Below are 9004 nucleotides of genomic sequence, written 5' to 3'. Positions count from 1 at the left end.
GTAGGTAGGTAGGTAGGTTAGTTATCTCACAGTTCTGGAGGCCAAAAGCCCAAAAATCAAGATGTGGGTCAGGCCATGCTCCCTGTGATAGTGCTAGGGAAAAATCTGCTCCAGGCCTTTCTCCTAGCTTCTGGTAGTTCCTTGGTTTACAGATGATGTTTTCATTATTTCTTTCCATTGTCTTCCCTCTGTGTGTGTCTCTGTGTCCAAATTTTCCCCTTTTGTGATAGTGCTAGGGAAAAATCTGCTTCAGGCCTTTCTCCTGGCTTCTGGTAGTTCCTTGGTTTACAGATGATGTTTTCATTGTTTCTTTCCATTGTCTTCCCTCTGTGTGTGTCTCTGTGTCCAAATTTTCCCCTTTTTGTAAGGACAGTCATGTTGGATTAGAGCCTACCCTAAATACTTTATCTTAACTAATTACACTTGTAATGATTCTGTTTCCAAATAAGGTCACACTCTGAGGTACTAGAGGTTAGAAGTTCAACGTATGAATTTCAGAGGTGGGAGGCACGATTTAACCCAGAGCAGGAGCTCTCTCTCACTGCAAGGCCTATGTCACACAATAACATGAAAATCTTATGACTGCAATAAACAGAAAAAAAAATCTATAACATATGGCTCAATAAGTGATTAAACTTTCACTCTGTACAAGCCACTATGCTCCATTCTGAATCATTTAAACTTTACGAGAACCCTTTGCAAATGAGAAAATGAGTCCCACGGTGTTTAATTTCTCAAACGGAGCAGATTTCAAGCCCTGGTCTGCCTGGTTTTAAAGCCCACTCCCTGTTCCCTAGCCCAGTAGTTCTCAAACTGTTATCCTGGAACCAGTGATACCAGGATCACCTGGTAACTTGTTAGTAATGCAAAGCCTTAGGCCCCACCTCACACATACTGAACCAAAAATTGCTACAGTAGCAGAAGGGGACTGTGACCAGAGTTCTGGAACCCACGAATTGGGCCAAGCCTGAGAGCAGGCAGATTGGTATTTATTAGGTACATGAGTGCCAGGCACATGGCTGATTGCCTTCATTGTGGCTGTTTTACATGACTGTGCTAGGCAGAAAATGGCATCCCCAAAAGGTCCAAATCCTAATCCCCAGAACCACGAAGGTGTTTCCTTACATGGTAAAAGCATCTTTGCAGATGTGATTAAACATCTTGAGATGGGGAGATTATCTTGGATTCTCTAAGTGGGGGTTAGCAAAATCTCAAGGTCTTTAGAAAGGAAAGAGGTCGGCAGGAGGGTCAGTTAGAGAATGTGAGGATGCTACACTAGTGGCCTCGAAGATGGAAGTAGGAGCCAGGAACCCAGGAATGCAGCCAGCCTCCGGAAGTTGGGAAGGGCAAGAAAATGCATTCTAGAGCCTCCAGAGGGAGAGCTGCCAACACCTTGGTTTTATCCCAGTGAACCCCATTTTGGACCTCTGACCTCTGGAACTGTAAGATAATAAATGTGTTCTTTTAATCTATATGTGTGGTAATGTATTCATTTGTTACAGCAGCAACAGGAAATACATACAATGTATCTGATTGGTTAATGTGTTTCAGTCTTAGCAAATATCCAACTTCCAGCTGCAAAAGCTAATGCAGGCAGCAGCCTTGTTCCTGGCAACCAGACCTCTCCTCTGCTGAATCAGAAAGCTATTAATAGTTCAAAGACCCACCTCCCACGGAGGCCAACTTAGCCTTTTCCAACAAGGAAGCTAACAGGTAATAGCCGTTTCAATGACACAGAGTCTAGACCAGTGGGTCTCGAGCTGTGATGTGCATACAAATCACCTGGCAAGCTGATTAGACTGTAGGTTCCGCTTCAGAAGGCCTGGCATTATTCATTTCTAACAAGCTCCCACCAGGTGATGTTATTGTCTGGCAGGGAGCATACACATAGCAAGCCGTGGATGCCCACTCTTCAGAGACCACCACCTCCTTAGGGTCCCTCTGCATTTAGGGCTCTAGGTGAGGACTTTCAAAATCTGATGGGTCATCAGCCTCACCTGGGTGCTTGTCAACAAAGGGTGGACTCCACCCCAGGCCTGCAGAATCAGGAATCTGCACGTCTGGGGCGCCTCCATTCTGAGGCCAAGGGTTTATGCACAGGTGTTTGGACACAACTGCTTGAAACCACAAAAGCAAACAACTCCTCAACAGATCACCTGCCCCTCCATGCTGATTTTGTGCAGAATCAGTGCCATTATCTGAAGCATGAAATGCTTGTCCCCCGACCGTTCCTCTCTCCTCCTCATCTTAGTAGGACCTCAGGCACTCCAAAGCCTGAGTGAACCACCCAGGGAGGGTGCCTTGGTCACAGAGAGAGCCCTGCGGGGCTGAGCAGAGGGACGCTGAGCTCCCACGGCAGGGTCAGGGCCAGCCAAATTCTACAGCTTCCTTGCTTCCTGGATCCCAAGCTCTCGCCTCCTACCAGACGTTATTAGTGTGAATTTCACCTCTTTTGGTTGGGGGCCGGTGTGAAGTGCAGCAGCCTGCAGGTACAATTTACTCCAGCATGGGGTCATAAAACATTGCAAATAAAACTTCAAAGGCCACAAGGCAGCCACCACCCATGAACCCACCTTTCTCCAAACCCCTGTTAGCCGCCAGCCCAGCAGTGGAGTTCTCCTCCAGGGTGATCTCAGCTCCCGTCCCTGCCCCACCCTCCATTAAGGCTCCCATTAAGTAAGCTGGTTTTATGACATCAGCGGTGATTAAAGTGACCCGATTTCTCCCAGACCGGCAGAGCCAAGAGCCCGAGTCAATTTGGAAACTGATTCCAAGGGCCTCAGCTAAGCCACTCTGAGAAAAAAAGACCTGAGCCTTATTCGGAGAGGAAAAAAAAATGGCACGCAGCTGCAGCTTATTCAAACATGATACTGCCCAGAATCCCAAAGAGATAGAGTGGGAGACACCCAGCCGTGACCACAGCCTGCCCCTCTCTAGGCTTGTGGCTTGGATCAGGGAAATGCTCTGACCTACACATGGATGGAAACCTGTTCAACAGAGTGGGTATAGCTAGTGCTATTTCCCTTGGGGACAGCGGCAGCCCCCTGCCAGGTCACCCTGTTTGCTGGGCTTACTGACCTGACTTGCCAGAGCGTAAGACCTGGCTTGTGTGGGTGAATGATGAAAGAGCTGCAGGGGAGTTTCCACGTGGCTGTTTTATACATCGGTTTCCATTGCCCAAGTCCCATTGGATGTCCCCTGCTTTTTTTTTTTTTTTTTTGAGACCGAGTTTCGCTCTTGTTACCCAGGCTGGAGTGCAATGGCGCGATCTCGGCTCACCGCAACCTCCGCCTCCTGGGTTCAGGCAATTCTCCTGGCTCAGCTTCCTGAGTAGCTGGGATTACAGGCACGTGCCGCCATGCCCAGCTAATTTTTTTGTATTTTTAGTAGAGACGGGGTTTCACCATGTTGACCGGGATGGTCTCGATCTCTTGACCTCATGATCCACCCATCTCGGCCTCCCAAAGTGCTGGGATTACAGGCGTGAGCCACCGCACCCGGCTGTCCCTTGCTTTCCTTTGTTTCCTGGGCATATAGTGAGTGCTTTCATTCCTGGCTTCAGGTTTCCTGACACGATCTGGTCAGAACAGGGGAATTCTTCATGACAGGTGATTCACTGTAGGAACTGGTGCTTTAGCAGCTACTGTGTGCCAGGCAGACCCCAGGTGCTAAGGACAGAACCAGCAACAGTCAAAACTCCTGCCTCCTGGGGCTTACATTCTACCGAATGTCCCTGTGTTTGTGTTAAAAGAACAGAGGAATGTGTTCCCAGTAAGTAACATTTTCCTAGCATTAGCAACTGCATTTCCTATAAAAGTGAGCTGTGGGTTGCTCCGGAGATGTGGCCTGTGTCTCTGAAAAGTTGTCAGAGTTTTCCCTAAGGATTCTAGCAGTCTATCCTTGAGGTAATACGGATTCAGTACCCTGGCTTCTAGGGTGTGGTATTCACACGGTGACAAACATTATTGTAAGAGAATGTTCTACCCTTGAGAATTCATCTGGGGATGGGAAGAAAGCCAAAAGCCAACTGCTCTGTCCTCTAATCTGTCTGTTACATGGTCTCCTAGCAGCCTATATCTTCTCTTCAAAGCACTTTATTGTTTATATGACTATTAGTTTAATATCTTCCCTCCCCCTTCCTCTCTCTCCTCTCCTGGTCTCCTTTTTTCTTCTCCCTCTCCTCTTCCTCCTCCTCCTCCTCCTCCTCTTCCTCCTCTTCCTCCTCCTTCTCCTCCTCCTCTTCATTCTCCTCCTTCTCCTTCTTTTCCTACCCCTTCTACCTTCTCTTCCTTTCTCCTACTTCCTTTCTTCCTCTCTCTTCCTCTCTCCTCCTCTCTCCTCCTCTCTCTTGTTCACTGATTATTTCTACTATGCAGCATGTGCCTACACATGCTGGCGTTCTGTAAAATTAGGGGATGAAGGTGGGAAGTGAATCTTGAGATTATCCTTAGAACTGCAATGCCTGTGCATTTGATATTTTTATTTTAGGGCAGAAGATTTTTTTGTTTTTCTTCGTTTTATTTTTTGGTTTTGTTCTTTGAGACGGAGTCTCGCCTTGTCATCTAGGCTGGAGTATAGTGACGCAATCTCGGCTCACTGCAACCTCCGCCTTTCAGGCTCAAGATTCTCTTGCCTCAGCCCCCTGAGTAGCTGGGATTACAGGCATGCACTACCACACCTGGCTAATTTTTGTATTTTTAGTAGAGACAGTGTTTCACCAGCCTTCCAAAATGCTGGTATTACAAGCTTGAGCCACTGCACCTGGCCAGGCAGAAAAGTTTTATTTTTGAGATTTATGACCGAATGCAGCCCTTACCAATATTCTTAACACTCTGCTTTTGAGTTTTTGAGTAAGCCTATTTCATTGCAAGTCATTATTGCCAGCAGGTGTTTGACCCAGAGAAGGACAATTGTATCCTGCTTTGGGCTACGGCTCCACTTAATTAAGTAATCTTAAGTAGATGCTCCTGCCTCTCTAGGCCTCTAACCATCTTCCTTATAAAAGGAGTTAACTGGTCTGTGTGATTCCTCAGGCCTTTCCAGCTCTACAGCCTATCCCTATTCAGCCAGAGGGCAGGGCGCTTCCTCAGGTCTCTGCCAGGACATTAATAGGGAGTGGAAATTTTCCACCAAAATTCAAGGGGGATTTTGAACATCAGAAGATGGAAAAAGAGAATCAATGCTTCAGATGTATTATTTGTTTTTAATTAAGGTTGAAAGAAGGGTGAAAGTACTGACCAATATGCATCTGTGATTTCAATCAGCCATGTTCGCAGTCTTCTGTTTCTGTGGAAAATTAAGATTTGCCTTTATGTCAGCTGCTGGGTATTTAGTCAGGCAGCATTGTAGAAGAAAGATGCAGCTGTTCCGGCAGTTCCAGGTGTGAATAATGACACCTCTGCGCGCTACCTCTGTGATCTTGACCCAGTTTCTCTAAGCCTCAGTTTCTCCATCTGTAAAATAGAACGAATGCCCATCTTATTGTGACTATTATTCAATAAATGAAATTGTGTATGTAAAATGCTTGGCACACAGAAAGCACTCAAGAAAAACTAACTTATGGCTGGACGTGGTGGCTCATGCCTGTAATGCCAGCACTTTGAGAACCCAAGGCGGGTGGATTACCTGAGGTCAGGCGTTCAAGACCAGCCTGGCAAGATGGCAAAACCCTGTCTCTACTGGGGGGAAAAAAAAGAAACGCCAGGCATGGTAGCATGTGTCTGTAATCCCAGCTACTCAGGAGGCTGAGACAGGAGAATTGCTTGAACTCATGAGGAGGGGGAGGCTGCAGTGAGCCAAGATCACACCACTGCACTCTAGCCAGGGCAACAGAGCAAGATTCCGTCTCAAAAAAAGAAAAGCTAACTTATTTCTACTCACCCTGGCTAGTCGATTTGTGAAAACAATGTCATGGGCCAATTTGGTGAAAAATATGGGTAGAAGCTGATGATCTGGCTTCCCTTAGCCAAGTCTTTTATTCACTGACCATATTGTCATCATCTTACATGTGTTCCAAAATTGGTTACAGACAGCTTAATTTTTACAGAATAGTCACAGGGTTTTGAAGGAAAAAATGGGAAACTTGTTGCAAAGGCAGCCAGACCTGGCCCTACCCTCCAGCTCAAGTCTCAGATGATGATGATGATGGTCACCATCTATCATCATCTACCATGTTCCTACATATGCATTGTCTCATTTCATTGTCAGCCACAGCAACTCTCTGGGATGGTGGATTATGTGTTGTTGTCTGGTGAGGAAATTGAAACTCAAAGAGGTCAGGTGACTAGCCCACATTCACACTGCTAGTCAGGGGATGGAAAAGAGTTGAATGCATCCCATGACTCTAGGTCCAGAGAGTCTTTTTACCACTTCATGTTGTCAGGCATAAAATAATGATTCTGTCTTATTTCTGAATATTTCACGTATATGTAATTTCACTCTCATGTTTTCACTTCCTTACAGAATATCTACTTTCAAGAAGTATTTTTAACACCAATGCTATCATATTCACTTATTTTATTATAAATCAAATTCCATGGTAACAAATAACCAGAAATCTCCACGTATGTATATATACATATACATGTATGTGTGTATCCACATGCATATATATCTTTTTCTTTCAAAAGCTCTATCCAATAGCCCCAAAATACATTCAACTCAAAAGAAAAATAAATGCATTCCATTTAAAATCCCAAATGAACTTGCTCAATTTGGCGGGGAGAGGGGTTGTGTTGAAATTTAATTTCTGTGCTATCTGGGACTCATGCTACTTCTCAGAAGAGACACAGTTTTCCCGTAGAGATAAATGACCTCTTCCAAGAACAATGGAAATGGAAAGGGGATGAGGGGGTGTGCGCCACAGGGAGGGGGGCAATAGAGGGAAACACAGATGAATTGAAAAGAGAAGAGTTACAAGCAGGTTGGCTTCCTTTAAAAAGATGGAATAGAGTCTCCAAAAAATAAAAGAAAAAGTAAGGCTATCTATTGGACTATTCTTCAAAGAGTGGCTGTGACTTAGTGTAAAAGCAGATTTTAAAAACATATAAATACAGTGAGTCAACAACATTCTCTCACCACAACCAAGACATGCCAAAAAAAAAAAAAAAAAAGTAGGTTTTGTTTTCTTCAAAACTGCTCTGAGCTTCGTGTAAGCCTCACTCCCTGGGGAATCCAGGAAAACTTAGAATTGCCAAGAAACAATATTCCAGTCTCTTCTGATTTAAAGTCTCCTTTCCATTGAACCATTCAGTCTATTCAATTGGGCATCAGCTGGTGGGATATAAGAAGTCTCTTGAGATAAATAATCTTTCAGAGCATGCCTTTTTCCTTCCCTTCCCAGGGTGGTGTTTGCACCATGGGGGAAGAGGGGCACTCTCTCTTCCCTCATGCTTTGTCTGGCCAGACCAGCTCCTCGAACTGGTGACTGCTGAATGGGCCTGGTTCTCTCTGGCTTCTTGAGAAGCCACATGTGCCGACACCACTGCCGGGGCCCATAGTCCTCATCATTTGTCCTGGCTCACTGTGGCCTCTCTCCACTCCCAAGTCCATGCTGATCCACTTGTTTCCTCAGAAGCTCTGGGTCCTCTCTCAGGAGTGTGAGGGCTCCTCCAGTTGTGAGGAGCAGGAAAGATGGCCTTAAACTCATTCATTGCCTTCCATCACTTCCACATCATTATTCTTCAATGGTGTGAAACACGTCCTCAAACTAAAGCCTACACCCTCCTTGCATGAGTCCTGGAGAAATTGTCATCCACTGTCTCCTCCCAGTATCTTTTATCTTCCCCAAAGACTGGATGTTTCTAAAGCATCCCACCCTCATCTTGAGTTTTCTTCCCTGAGCTGTTGGCTCTGACCTACTTTCTTTACCACCATCATAAGTGAACGGGGTATTTTCTCTGCACTGGGAAAGAAACTAGACCAGAGTCTTCTAAGCTTTAATGTGATACGTATTGGGAGTTAAGGAAATTCAGACTGGCCTTCTGGTCAGATTACTATCTTGACCATTAAATTTTATATATATATACATATATAGTGAAAAGATATACATATGTTTAGCATTAGCCAGCTGGACTCAGTTTAGATGATCCCAATTTTGTTGGCAACATCCAAAATGTCGTAATCAGGAGCCAGTGGCACGTAGGCCTTCTTCTCTCCATCAGGCCGAATCAGGGTGTTGGCCTTGGCCACATCAGTGCCCTAGAGCTGCTTCACAGCCAGTCTGATCTGGTGCTTGTTGGCTTTAACGGTCATAATGAACACAAGTGTGCTGTTGTCTTCTGTCTTCTTCATGGCGGACTCAGTGGTCAGTGGAAACTTGATGATAGCATAGTGGTCAAGTTTGTTTCTCCTGGGGGTGCTGTTCTGAGAATATTTGGGCTGCCTGCCTCTGGGGTTGCAATGTCTTGGGCTGCTGGAGGGTGGGTGATGTGTGGATCTTCTATTTTTTGTGGCCGTGGACACCTTCCAACACTGCCTTCTTGGCCTTTAAAGCCTTCGCTTTGGTTTCGGCTTTAGCGGGGGCAGGAGCTTCCTTCTTCACTTTCGGCGCCATCTTGTGAAAAAGCAGACCACTAAATTTATTTTGAATGTCAAAACCTGCATGTTCTTTCCTTTGAATTAATGCTGATCATCTTAAACCTGAGACAAATAGATGTCTATGGGAGAATCTTGAGAGAGATCAGTATATTAATGAATTCTTTAATTTTTTATTAAAAAAATTTTTTATATTATATATATTTTTTATTGTACTTTAGGTTCTGGGGTACACGTGCATATCATGCAGGATTGTTGCATAGGTATTAACAAAATTTAAAATAAAAACAGAAGAACATGTTCTAATTACAAATATTCAACAACACAAACATGTAGAGTAAAAAGAAAAACTCTGTCTTGTCTTACACCCCATCCTATCATATTTTTCCTTCCAGATATACCCACTATTAACACTTTAGGGTATACCCTTTCAGACCATTTTCTACATGTTTATATACATATGTATGTG

General features: G+C 44.8%; 1 long non-coding RNA gene across 1 annotated transcript in view; it reads right to left on the bottom strand.

Moving 5' to 3' along the window:
- Nucleotides 1-5183: 5183 nt before the first annotated feature.
- The window catches only part of LOC144581964 (uncharacterized), a 36274-nt gene continuing 32453 nt past the window's right edge, over nucleotides 5184-9004 (bottom strand). Inside the window, exon 4 of the long non-coding RNA XR_013533481.1 lies at nucleotides 5184-5453. This is a non-coding gene — a long non-coding RNA (uncharacterized LOC144581964). The remainder of the gene's footprint in view (nucleotides 5454-9004) is intronic.

This window comes from Callithrix jacchus, chromosome 3, assembly GCF_049354715.1.
Source record: "Callithrix jacchus isolate 240 chromosome 3, calJac240_pri, whole genome shotgun sequence".
Lineage (NCBI taxonomy): Eukaryota > Metazoa > Chordata > Mammalia > Primates > Cebidae > Callithrix > Callithrix jacchus.
Note: the sequence above shows the minus strand (reverse complement) of the source record. Positions and strands in the feature narration are given on the sequence as shown.